Genomic DNA, 12,425 nt, shown 5'->3' with positions numbered 1-12,425 from the left:
ATTATGTCTGTTTATGCGTATCCAGACGGTGTGAATATGGCTTTCTGCTTGTTCTTTTTCTGAGTGAAGAAGATGCAGCCTTCTTAGGAAACCTGTTAGGTAGCTCAGTCAGTGAGTTAGCACAAAATGGATAGAAAAACAATATCTTGGAATCACAGGAGGTTGGTGGTACCTTAATTGGGGAGGACGGGCTCGTGGTAATGGAGCTGGAGCGGAATAGGTGGAAAGGTATCAACTACATCAAACATGCCTCCACCGCTTGGAATATATTCTTATTGTCACACTTCAGTATTCACGTGTTGGGTTTAAGCCTGGCACTGGAGTATAAGAATCACATTACTTTCACCAACTAGTGTGCTGGGTACTGGGCTGAGCTGAATCTCGTGAAATTGGTCAACGCTATTCCTGGAAATGTATAAGTAATGTGCTGGCGTCCCCAGTAAGGTTTGTGAATTTGTCTTGTGCAGATAAATGTTGAAAAATTAATGAAGAGTCATTTTGTCTCTCTCTCTTTCTCTCTCTTTTCTCTCTCCATATGTTTTTTCTCTCTCTCTCTCTCTCTCTCTCTCTCTCTCGCTCTCTCTCCAATATTTAATCACAGAATCATACACAGACAGTCTCCTCTCACTCATCCACCCTCAGACACATTCTCTCTCTCTCTCTCTCTCTCTCTCTTTCCCAGTCCCATTTCCCCTAACCTTAACCCTGATATGCTCTGCTCACCAACAAATCTAACATCCGTGTGAGTGAAGAGGGGCGGGGACACCCCCGCTCTTTGGTGCCCATGGACTGTGGTGCACGGTGTGGGTCTGTGTCCCGCAGTGCTGGCCCACGATGTTAACAACACATCAGGATAGCCAGTCTTTTCCCATCAAAGAGCACATAGAGGATGACTAATCCTAGAGATTACATTAACTGCCCACCTCTCTCCTCTTCATAGCATGTGTTCTGTACAAATGCTAATGTGTAAAATCACAATCCCACTCTTCTTTTGAGTGTGAGGTGTGGGGCTGGAGTTGTGTTTTAGTTTGTGTGTGTGTGTTTATGTGTGTTTATGTGTCATTAAATCCATTATGGGGAAAGATGCCCACAGCCTGGTGCGGATCCTCTGATGCATCTCTGAATGCCCCGGCGCTTCTGTTTATCTCACCCCTTTTCCCTCCCTCCCTCCCTCTCACTCTCTCTCTCTCTCTCTCTCTCTCTCTCTCTCTCTCTCTCTCTCTCTCTCTCTCTCTAGCTATGCCCCCTGTCCCTTTATACTCTCTCTCTCTCTCTCTCTCTCTCTCTCTCTCTCTCTCTCTCTCTCTCTTCTCCTCTCTCTCTCTCTAACTATGCCCCCTGTCCCTTTATACTCTCTCTCTCTCTCTCTCTCTCTCTCTTCTCCTCTCTCTCTCTCTAACTATGCCCCCTGTCCCTTTATACTCTCTCTCTCTCTTCTCCTCTCTCTCTAGCTATGCCCCCTGTCCGTTTATACTCTCTCTCTCTCTCTCTTCTCCTCTCTCTCTAGCTATGCCCCCTGTCCCTTTATACTCTCTCTCTCTCTCTCTCTCTCTCTCTTCTCCTCTCTCTCTAGCTATGCCCCCTGTCCCTTTATACGCTCTCTCCCTCTCTCTCTCTCTCTTCTCCTCTCTCTCTAGCTATGCCCCCTGTCCGTTTATACTCTCTCTCTCTTCTCCTCTCTCTCTAGCTATGCCCCCTGTCCCTTTATACTCTCTCTCTCTCTCTCTCTCTCTCTCTTCTCCTCTCTCTCTAGCTATGCCCCCTGTCCCTTTATACGCTCTCTCTCTCTCTCTCTCTCTCTCTCTCTCTCTCTCTCTCTCTCTCTCTCTCTTCTCCTCTCTCTCTAGCTATGCCCCCTGTCCCTTTATACGCTCTCTCTCTCTCTCTCTCTCTCTCTCTCTCTCTCTCTCTCACTCACTCACTCACTCACTCACTCACTCACTCACTCACTCACTCACTCACTCACTCACTCACTCACTCACTCCCCACCCCTTCAGACAGGCAGTAGGAAAACTACTGACATTAGCAGGGAGCCTAGACCTCCAGACAAGCAGAACCACTACTGACATTAGCCATATTATTACAATTAGCAAGGCAGGCTCGCCATTTAGACAGGCAGGAGAGCAGAGGAAAGCAGGTCATAGTCAGAACAACTTAATATATATTCAACATCTGCAGGAGTAAATGCGAACCCTTCAGAGAATGTGCAGAGACGTTGATTTCCATGGCAGCTAATAGGACTAGCACGAAGTAGGAGTGAAGCGCACAGAACATGATTTTCCCTCCAATTCACCCACAGACATTTCCTTGAATTATGCATTTTCATGTTTTTCATGTGCAATTCAGTGTTGGAAGGCCATACTGTACAGTAGATTCCATTTTGTAATTCATTTCAAACTTCTAGTTTCAAATCGTATATATGGACTTCAGACTTGGAGTAGAATCAACACCTACCTGGTTACCAAATTCTGCTTTCAGAATCCCCTCCTATTTAGAGGATTCCTCCAGCAATGTAATGGAAATTAATTGGAAAAGCTGTGAAATCTTCATCTTGGTTTGACATGGAAGAACAACACACTGTTCCACCCCACATGTCATCAGCGTCACATCTCTAGCATATTCACACAGGAGGACAATTCATTTCAGAGCAAAACCCAGGCCCTCTGCATCTTCCCCAACCACGAACTATTTCCAAAATGAGGCCGGACCCCAAGGACCCCTATTTGCATCCCCCTGTATAATTGACTCAGAGAAATGTTTTGAGGAGTGTTACCCTCATACCCTCGAGCACTGTGTGTCTGTAACAGAGATGGGCCATATTTAGGGTGCCAGACAGATGTGCACCTCCACTACATGGTGTGGATGGATCGATGGATAGATGGATACTACACCACGTCGATGGATGATTTGTAGTAAGGGTAGATAGATAGGCCATATTCTGAATATCTACAGTGTGCTGTGTTGTTTAGGCCAGATTGATGAGCTATTCAGAATGACTAGATGGCTTGTGCTTTGGGGAGATGTATGGTATTTACATACATAGCGTTGAATAGATGGATGCACCATACTAAGTTATGGTTGGGTGGTGGAACAGATATAGTGGAAGAACTCTACTGAAGGGATGTAGATGGTAGAAACAGAGAGTACATTTTCCTGCTGGTTAATTCCTCTATCTATATGCAGTGAGCTGTTGCATAAAATATCACATAGTTTGACAGCATTTTTTTGGGGAAAGGTTTTATAACGTGACCCTTTCATCTGTGTCTCACTGCATTTCCAGAATGAACGTGTAGCACCTCTTCTGATCTGTTAATTATGGATAAAGCCAGGATGGATGGGAGAGAGTTCAGAGCTGGTGTCTCATATATGTCAGATCCTATTATCAACCTTGTCTGGTGTGAGAGGAGGTCTCGACCACTCCTATCAGGGAGACAGGGTACACTGACTGTCAAACAGCAGGAAGCATGCTCTCAAGGCTGCTGGTTTGAATCCCCGTCCCTACTAGGTGAAAAATCTGTTGATGTGCCCTCGAGCTAGGCACTTAACCCTAGTCACTCCGGACTAGAGCGTCTGCCAAATGACGAAAAACAAACAAAACTGTCCCGTCTGGCCTCATTCTCTGGTTTTCTTGTTGATCTCACCGACTATTCTCCAATTAACTTATGGCTCATTTGACGTGCATCTCCATCTTTCTCTCTCTCATAAAACATGTTTTCAAATGTGTTCATCACTGTTTGCTGTTCAGGGTGTCGACCAAAAATGTTCAGACATTGGAGAAAACCAATATTATTGTCTGGAAAGTCAACCATTCAGTCAGTCAGATTTCCAAAGCTTTCCTGTTTATCTGTGAATCTTTTGCCATAGAAAATGTGTCAAATAGTAGCATTTTTATACCAGCCCCAGACTAGCATTTTATTCCAACCTCTGAACAGTGTTGGGGAGTAGACTACATGTAGTTAGTAACTGGTCATTTAAATACATTTTGCAGGAGCTTGGTGGTAATTGAACTAAATTACAATATTGGTAGTGTTTTCAGTAGTTAATTACTTTTGTTTACCATGCAGTGGTGTAGCTAACTACTGGAACTACACACTACTTTTTTTGCTAAAATAAAATATGGGTGAAGTGGGTAAGAATTTCATTCATTTTCGGCATCAGACCTGCCTAATTCTCACTTGAAACATAGCATCTGTGTTATTAGGCTAGAATGTACAGTCTGTTAACATCTGATTCCATAGTGATCTGTCTTGCAATTTGTAGTCTATGACATTTGAGATTTAGATATGATAATTTAGAGGTAGTGAACTACTTTTTCAAAGTAACTTTAGTTAACTAAACTGCATTTTTCTTAAGGGCAGCTCTAGTGTAGCTTAACTTCTTCCAGTGTGAAGTAATTGGTAGCTTGGTAAACTACATTTTCAGAGTAGCTTCCCCAACTCTGCCTCTGAATGACCTAAAGCTGACATTACTGGAAGATTTTAAAGGATTGCTCTACAGCATTTTTGTTAGTATTTAGTCTCTCACTATATATAGGACAAGGGATTTTCCTTCAGTGGGAACTGCCTTTGCTGAAGAAGTTACAGTGCTTCCCATCAGTGGGGTGACGCAGGACTGGGCTGCACCAGAGATATACGGTCTAATTTAGAGCCACGCTCCACCTTACACTCCCTCTCTCTCTCTCGCTCATCCAGTATTAACAGGGCTTCTTTGTGTTTTAATCACCCTCTCCATCATCCTTGGGCCTGGTCCTGGACTCCCTGGACTTCCCAGTGGGTGGCCACCAGGCATAGCCCCAGCGTGTCCCCGGACCACGAGCTGTGATGGCACGTGTTGTATGGAGTGGTGTACACCCAGGCCAGACAGACTCCATTTTGTGGATCTTTGAGATGATTTCATCAATTTGCCATTGGATGGTGCTGTGTCCCTGGGAAACTGCATACAATCACGTAAACGTTGGGAGAGGCTGGCCCCACCACGGAGAGGGGGATAGGAGCCTTTCAAACCGAGCCTGCATCCCAAACCACACCTTATTCCCTAAGTAGTGCACAACTATTAAAAAGGGCCTGTAGGCCATTTTGAAAAAGTCTGTTTTTTCCAAAATGCCATGCCCAAATCCCACCATCATTCAAGATAGACTCATAAGCAATTTACTGACAATATGTTAATCAGATAGTGTTCCTCTTCAACATTAATTGTCATTGTCTTAATGTTCCTTATACATCTGTGATGTGAAGACATTAGAAATGCTCTGCCCAAACCGTCACTGCATTTCAGGTTCTAGTCACCCTATGATGTGTGCGTACTGGTTTCCCTCAAGGAAGATATTCAGTAGGAGGCATTGGTGTGGACCCAAGAATACATACCACTATCCTGTTGTGAACATTCAATACTTTTCAACAACAACAGACCTCTCTCTTTGGTCTGCGCACCGATTGTCCACCCTTCTCCCACATTGTGCCCTTGCACTCTTTCTCGCATGGATGTAACAAATATGGAAACCAATGCTTACATCAATACTATTAAATTCATGAAAAGGGGTATACGAGTGCACCCTCTTGCCATTCTCTCAGTCTGGAAACCTATGGGTATGGACCAGTTGTTCCCGAATTGCTCTTTGGGGCCAGTAGTGGGCACTATATCCCCTCGACAAACGCACACAGAGAGTAAGTAGTGCTCCACTGTTCCAGCACTGTTGGCAGGAATTCTTAGCCGCAGAAGGAGGAGTCCTCTCTGTTGGAAGTGATGTTGGTTCCTCACTCACAAATTCATTGTTTGATCTATGTCTGATAATACTTAAATACATCCTCATAAACATTTACTTCCTGTACATTGGGCTCCCGAGTGGGCAGCGGTCTAAGGCACTGCATCACAGTGCATAAGGTGTCACTACAGGCCCTGGTTTGAATTCAGGCTGTATCACATCCGGCTGTGATTGGGAGTCCCATAGGGCGGCGCACAGGTTTGGCCAGGGTAGGCCGTATTTGTAATAACAATTTGTTCTTAACTGACTTGCCTAGTTAAATAAAGGTAAAATAAAAATCCTCAATCAGGCCAGGATGATGGAGAGATAGATTACAGCACTATAATATTCCATGTGAAAATGATCGACTACACCTCATGGTGATCCTCTCACGACAAAATGCTTGTCTGTGAAGATGTTTTTGCAGGATTTATTTTTAATTTCTGCATTCAGAACTAACATGTCTTGAGTTGGTGAGGTTTAAAGTAGTTTTAGGTCCAGGTTTGTGTTTTGCTTCGGTTGTGTGTGTGTTGTTTCAGGTGTGTGTATATGTTGTTTCAGGTGTGTGTGTGTATATGTTGTTTCAGGTGTGTGTGTGTATATGTTGTTTCAGGTGTGTGTGTGTATATGTTGTTTCAGGTGTGTGTGTGTATATGTTGTTTCAGGTGTGTGTGTGTATATGTTGTTTCAGGTGTGTGTGTGTATATGTTGTTTCAGGTGTGTGTGTGTATGTGTTGTTTCAGGTGTGTGTGTGTATGTGTTGTTTCAGGTGTGTGTGTGTATGTGTTGTTTCAGGTGTGTGTGTGTATATGTTGTTTCAGGTGTGTGTGTGTGTATGTGTTGTTTCAGCTGTGTGTGTGTATATGTTGTTTCAGGTGTGTGTGTGTATGTGTTGTTTCAGGTGTGTGTGTGTATGTGTTGTTTCAGGTGTGTGTGTGTATATGTTGTTTCAGGTGTGTGTGTGTGTATATGTTCTTTCAGGTGTGTGTATATGTTGTTTCAGGTGTGTGTGTGTATATGTTGTTTCAGGTGTGTGTGTGTGTATATGTTGTTTCAGGTATGTGTGTGTGTATATGTTGTTTTGGTTGTGTGTGTTGTTTCGGTTGTGTGTGTGTGTGTTGTTTCAGGTGTGTGTGTGTGTTGTTTCAGGTGTGTGTGTATGTTGTTACGGTTGTGTGTGTGTGTGTGTGTGTGTGTGTGTTGTTTCAGGTGTGTGTGTGTGTTGTTTCAGGTGTGTGTGTGTGTGTTGTTTCAGGTGTGTGTTGTTTCAGGTGTGTGTGTGTTTGTTGTTTCAGGTGTGTGTATGTTGTTTTGCGAGTGTGTGTGCATGCATGTGTAGTTGTTTGAAGTGTTGCTGTTAAGGTGTGTGAGTGTGTGGAGGCTCTGTCACACGTCAGACCCATAATTCCTTTCACCTCCATACTGCCACTAACGTGGGATGGATACTGTGTGTGTGTCAAAGGAATGGTAGAGCACAGGGGGAGGAGATGAGCTGTCCTCACAGGAGAGAGCAATATTCATATCTCTCTCCATCCATTCATACAGGGATGCTATCATTATTAGCATTACACTTGGGGCAGGCAGGCTATTTGAAAGGCAGTGCACTCCGAATATTTGACAAGCGAGCGAGCATTCAATGGCACAGGCTCTGTGATGATGATGTTCCACTCAGTATTCAACAGCTCTGCTACTGGATTGTACCACTGTGATTCCTCTTCCATCCAGACCCATTTTCTTTCAGCCTGAGCCTGAGCCTCTTTACCATTTCAATATATGTTTAACATTTACCTTCTAACAATATGATCATCTAAAATGCGTATAAGTATCTATCTATGCGGTTTTGACAAAGTGCACATGTTCATTGCCATGCATAGTTATCCACTGGTTTTGGTGTCCCCGACCTTAATTGTTTGCTACCAAATTGATTGCTTAGGTTAAGCCAGGTGTGGTGAGATAAATAATTAGCACTCAGCTCACCTGTGTTTTCAATCTCCCTGAGTAGCTCTAATCAGGTTCTTTTAATGCAGCTGTTTATGGCTGCATTTAAACAGCCACCCTAAGAACCCAAAACTGATTTTATTTTTATATACAATCTTTTCTCCGCACAAACAGGAGCAATAACGGCCTAGTTCACACATGTCTTGCAGCAGCCCCTTCAGCCCCCTCAGCCCCCTCAGCCCCCTCAGCACCATCAGCACCCTCAGCCCCCTCAGCACCATCAGCCCCCTCAGCACCCTCAGCCCCTTCAGCACCCTCAGCACCCTCAGCCCCCTCAGCCCCCTCAGCCCCCTCAGCACCCTCAGCACCCTCAGCCCCCTCAGCACCCTCAGCACCCTCAGCACCCTCAGCCCCCTCAGCCCCTTCATCACCCTCAGCACCCTCAGCCCCCTCAGCCCCCTCAGCCCCCTCAGCCCCTTCAGCCCCCTCAGCCCCCTCAGCACCCTCAGCCCCCTCAGCACCCTCAGCCCCCTCAGCCCCCTCAGCCCCTTCAGCACCCTCAGCACCCTCAGCCCCCTCAGCCCCTTCAGCCCCCTCAGCCCCCTCAGCCCCTTCAGCACCCTCAGCACCCTCAGCCCCCTCAGCCCCCTCAGCCCCCTCAGCCCCTTCAGCACCCTCAGCCCCCTCAGCCCCCTCAGCCCCTTCAGCACCCTCAGCACCCTCAGCACCCTCAGCACCCTCAGACCCCTCAGACCCCTCAGCCCCCTCAGCCCCCTCAGCACCCCTGCTTCCCGCTGCTATGCATTTGACCCACATCAGATTTTAACATTCACACTGACATAGCCTCTGAAGTAGCACACATATGCAATGCTCATTTCCTGTCACTCTTCCTTTAGATTTTGGGGGGTTGTCATGGTAACGGCATGTGGGGGGGAAAACAATATGAAAAAAACGCACTTCAGAGCAACACCAAAGAGTGTCCAGACAGAGGTCACATATGGAGGATGGGGTTTGTATGAGGATTCAGATCCACATATAGAGGTGGCATACATCGGGAGTCAAAAGATCACATTCCATGTGTTTTTATTTTATTGTTGCCGTTTACACATTGGAGATAAGATCATATAGGCATCAGATATACTCCATAGTAGTTTGTTTGTTGCATCCTTGGTGTTCACTGTCCTGGGTGACTCCCTTTAGTCCTGCTAAGTTGTAGCTTGCAGATTGTAACGGGCTAATGTATATATTTTTTTGGGGGGGGCTCTCTGGAGGTTGTGGGCCCCAGGGCACGTGCTCTGCATGCCTGTTCGGTATTCCAGCCCTGGTTTTGCTCCATGAAGTAATCCAACCATGTGTACGTTGCCATTTTATCTATTTCAAATGTTCTCTCATTGATTGAGATAGGTGAGTGTCATCATGACATGCGGCCCTTCGGGGTGGACAACTACCTGTCTCAATCAATGAGAGAAGATTTGAAAGAGCCAAGATGGCGGAGCACGCATTGTCGGATTACTAGATGGATCAAAACGTTTCTTTTAATTTAATAACGGAGCATTTTGTAAATTCAAATGAAGCCCCTGCAACTAGACATGGGCATTTAAAAGACATTGGTTGTCTTGCAAGTCGGGCATGGAAGTATAGACAAGTTAAGGTATGCTAAATCCTCTGTGCTACACTTGTTAATAACACCTATCAAACAGCTGGAACAGAGTAAAGGTCTGATTAGGCAACATTTTAAATTGCTAAGTAAGGGGGAGAGTTAGGCTCTGTTCAGAGCTGGAAAACGGGTAATCCCTAATTATGCTGTTTAGCATTTAGGCCTAGTCTTAGCTGCAGTAGGAACTTGTAATGAGAAATGATTTGCTAACTTATTTTCCTGTGTTTGAGTCTACAGTTATCTGTTGTAACTAAGTCATGATCTTCTACCTTTTGACCTGTTTGACTGCCAGTATGAAATGTCTGCCAGTGTCGACTCTTATAGTTCAAGTTTGACGCCAGACTGAGCCGAGGAAACACTGATAATGTCTCTGTGAAACTGTGTGATTCTTACCAGTTGATGTTGTGACTTCCTTGAATGTTGCTTCTATGGACAAATGTTTGAGACAAGCCATGTATCCTGAAATTCTTCATCTGCAATAAATACGGGTACAGTTTTTCTACAACCATGGGCGTTCCTCATTCCCAACTATCACCTCCCTTCGCTACTCTGGGTTCACTATTCTACACTAAGCCAGCCCTGCAAGGTGCTACCAGCTTGGTTAGCTGCTCTGTTAATTAATCATGCTAATTCTGAAGCTAATTGACTCATTAGACCTGGATCCACATGGACCAGAGATTGGCTTTCCAGAGTCTTGGCATACTGCCTCCCTGACAGCTTTTTCTGCCTGCCTATTTGGGAAACCTGGGCTCACAGTGGGAGTCTGCCCAGAAGTCTCCGTAATTATCTACTGCAGTGTTCCCGGTTGGTCATGTGGTGGGTGGCAAGAGGTGGGCAGAGTGGAGGGAGCCTGTTTGGGCAGAGTGGCAGGGGTGGCAGGCTTTGGAATATGATTCAGTGGAGCGGGGAGAGCGAGAGAGAGCGAGAGAGAGCGAGAGAGAGAATCGTGAGGACAGGGAGGGTGTGGAGAGAGAAGAGAAAATGAGAGAGGGAGAGCTCAGCTGTGTGGTCTACGTGCAGCTACGATTGAGCGGGAGAGCTCAGCTGTGTGGTCTAAGTGCAGCTACGATAGAGAGGGAGAGCTCAGCTGTGTGGTCTACATGCAGCTACGATCGAGAGGGAGAGCTCAGCTGTGTGGTCTACGTGCAGCTGCGATCGAGATGGAGAGCTCAGCTGTGTGGTCTATGTGCAGCTACGATCGAGAGGGAGAGCTCAGCTGTGTGGTCTATGTGCAGCTACGATCGAGAGGGAGAGCTCCTGTGTGTGGTCTACGTGCAGCTATGATAGAGAGGGAGAGCTCCTGTGTGTGGTCTATGTGCAGCTATGATAGAGAGGGAGAGCTCCTGTGTGTGGTCTACGTGCAGCTATGATAGAGAGGGAGAGCTCCTGTGTGTGGTCTACGTGCAGCTATGATAGCGACAATTGCCAACTGGCTGACCTTTTCAATTGAGGTCCAATCATCGTGATTAAATGCTGCACCTCCACCTCGTCTCTGCATGTACTGTATACTGTATCTACAGTGTGTGTGTGTGTGTGTGTGTGTGTGCATTCATTCATGCAGCAATGATGCTTGTTTACCTTACTGGACAGCGTATTCTCTACATTAAGGCAGGTCGTGTCCGCAGCAGCTCATGTGTGAAATTCCATTAATGTTGGTGGTGGATGCACTAGAAACTCCAGCCTTTACCAGTGTTTGTATACACAGACCTAACTCTGTAGCCTGGGTTCTAATGAATTCTGAGTATGGGGTTGTGGGGTCCCCTCAGGGGACTGGGATATGCTAGCCTAGCCTCTAGGCTCAGTCTCTGCCCTTCTGAACACCAAGCTGTGATGTAGACATTGATAGCATGGCAAATCAGCCCAGATAAGTATGTCTGCTAAATTATGTAATACCCTAACTCGTTAGGAGCAAAGCACTCCTCTGAGTGGTGTGTGTGTGTGTGTGTGTGTGTGTGTGTGTGTGTGTGTGTGTGTGTGTGTGTGTGTGTGTGTGTGTGTGTGTGTGTGTGTGCGTGCGTGCGTGCGTGCGTGCGTGAGCGTGCGTGCGTGTGAGTGTGTGCGTGTAGCAGACATGAGTCGGTCATGGTCTGCGTGAAACCTCCAAAACCAGTGTCTGCCCTCAGCCCAAGGGACAATTTCCTCTTGGTCTAGCGGTCTAAGACGTTGGTTGCTCCTTTGGGAGACCCCAGTTCATTACACGTGTGTGCATGCGTGTGAAGCAGAGCACGAGGGAAAGACAAAATGTGAGAGGAGAGAACATGGGTATTCTTATGAATATTGTATGTGAAGAGCAAATCTGTCTACATACAATATGTGTACATGTCTCCAACTGTCAGGAGTCCTATTGCCTCAAGTCTCAGCTGAAGCCGGTGTGTGTGTGTGTGTGTGTGTGTGTGTGTGTGTGTGTGTGTGTGTGTGTGTGTGTGTGTGTGTGTGTGTGTGTGTGTGTGTGTGTGTGTGTATGTGTGTGTGTTGGAGCACCTCAGATGGCAGTGTGAGAATGGCGCTAATGAAAAGAGATTGGCTTTCTCGGGGTGACGTGACAGACAGGAGGGGCCAACATAACAGCAGCAAGGATTCACATTGGCCCTAAACAGCGCTGACTGGAGCTCCTGCAGCCTTGAAGGCTAACATGGTCTCCTGTCTTTTATTCATCCGTTTTCTACCCCCCCCCCCCCCTTTGGGCAGTTGATACCAGAAGCTATCTGCCGGCCCTGCTGCCTTAAGTCTTGTCTGTTGACAGACAGAACTCCCAAAGCTCCATCCATCCGTTCTACACTATTCAAACTACAAGAAAGTAGATGTTAATCCATAGAATAACATATAAAACGGCAATATAATTCTTGTCGAATTGGGAAAGAGGGAAAGCACACATACAGCTGCGTCAGAAAGTATTCACATCCCTTGGCTTTTTTCCACATTTTGTTGTGTTACAGCCTGAATTTAAAATAGATTAAATTGAGATTGTTTCACCGGCCTACACACCATACCCCATAATTTATGTTTTTAGAAATTCTTACAAATGAATAAAACATTTAAATGTTAAATGTCTTGAGCCAATAAGTATTCAACATATTTGTTATGGCAAGC

Source organism: Oncorhynchus kisutch, linkage group LG20, assembly GCF_002021735.2.
Source record: "Oncorhynchus kisutch isolate 150728-3 linkage group LG20, Okis_V2, whole genome shotgun sequence".
Lineage (NCBI taxonomy): Eukaryota > Metazoa > Chordata > Actinopteri > Salmoniformes > Salmonidae > Oncorhynchus > Oncorhynchus kisutch.
The sequence above is the reverse complement of the archived record's forward strand: the minus strand, read 5'-3'. Positions refer to the sequence as shown.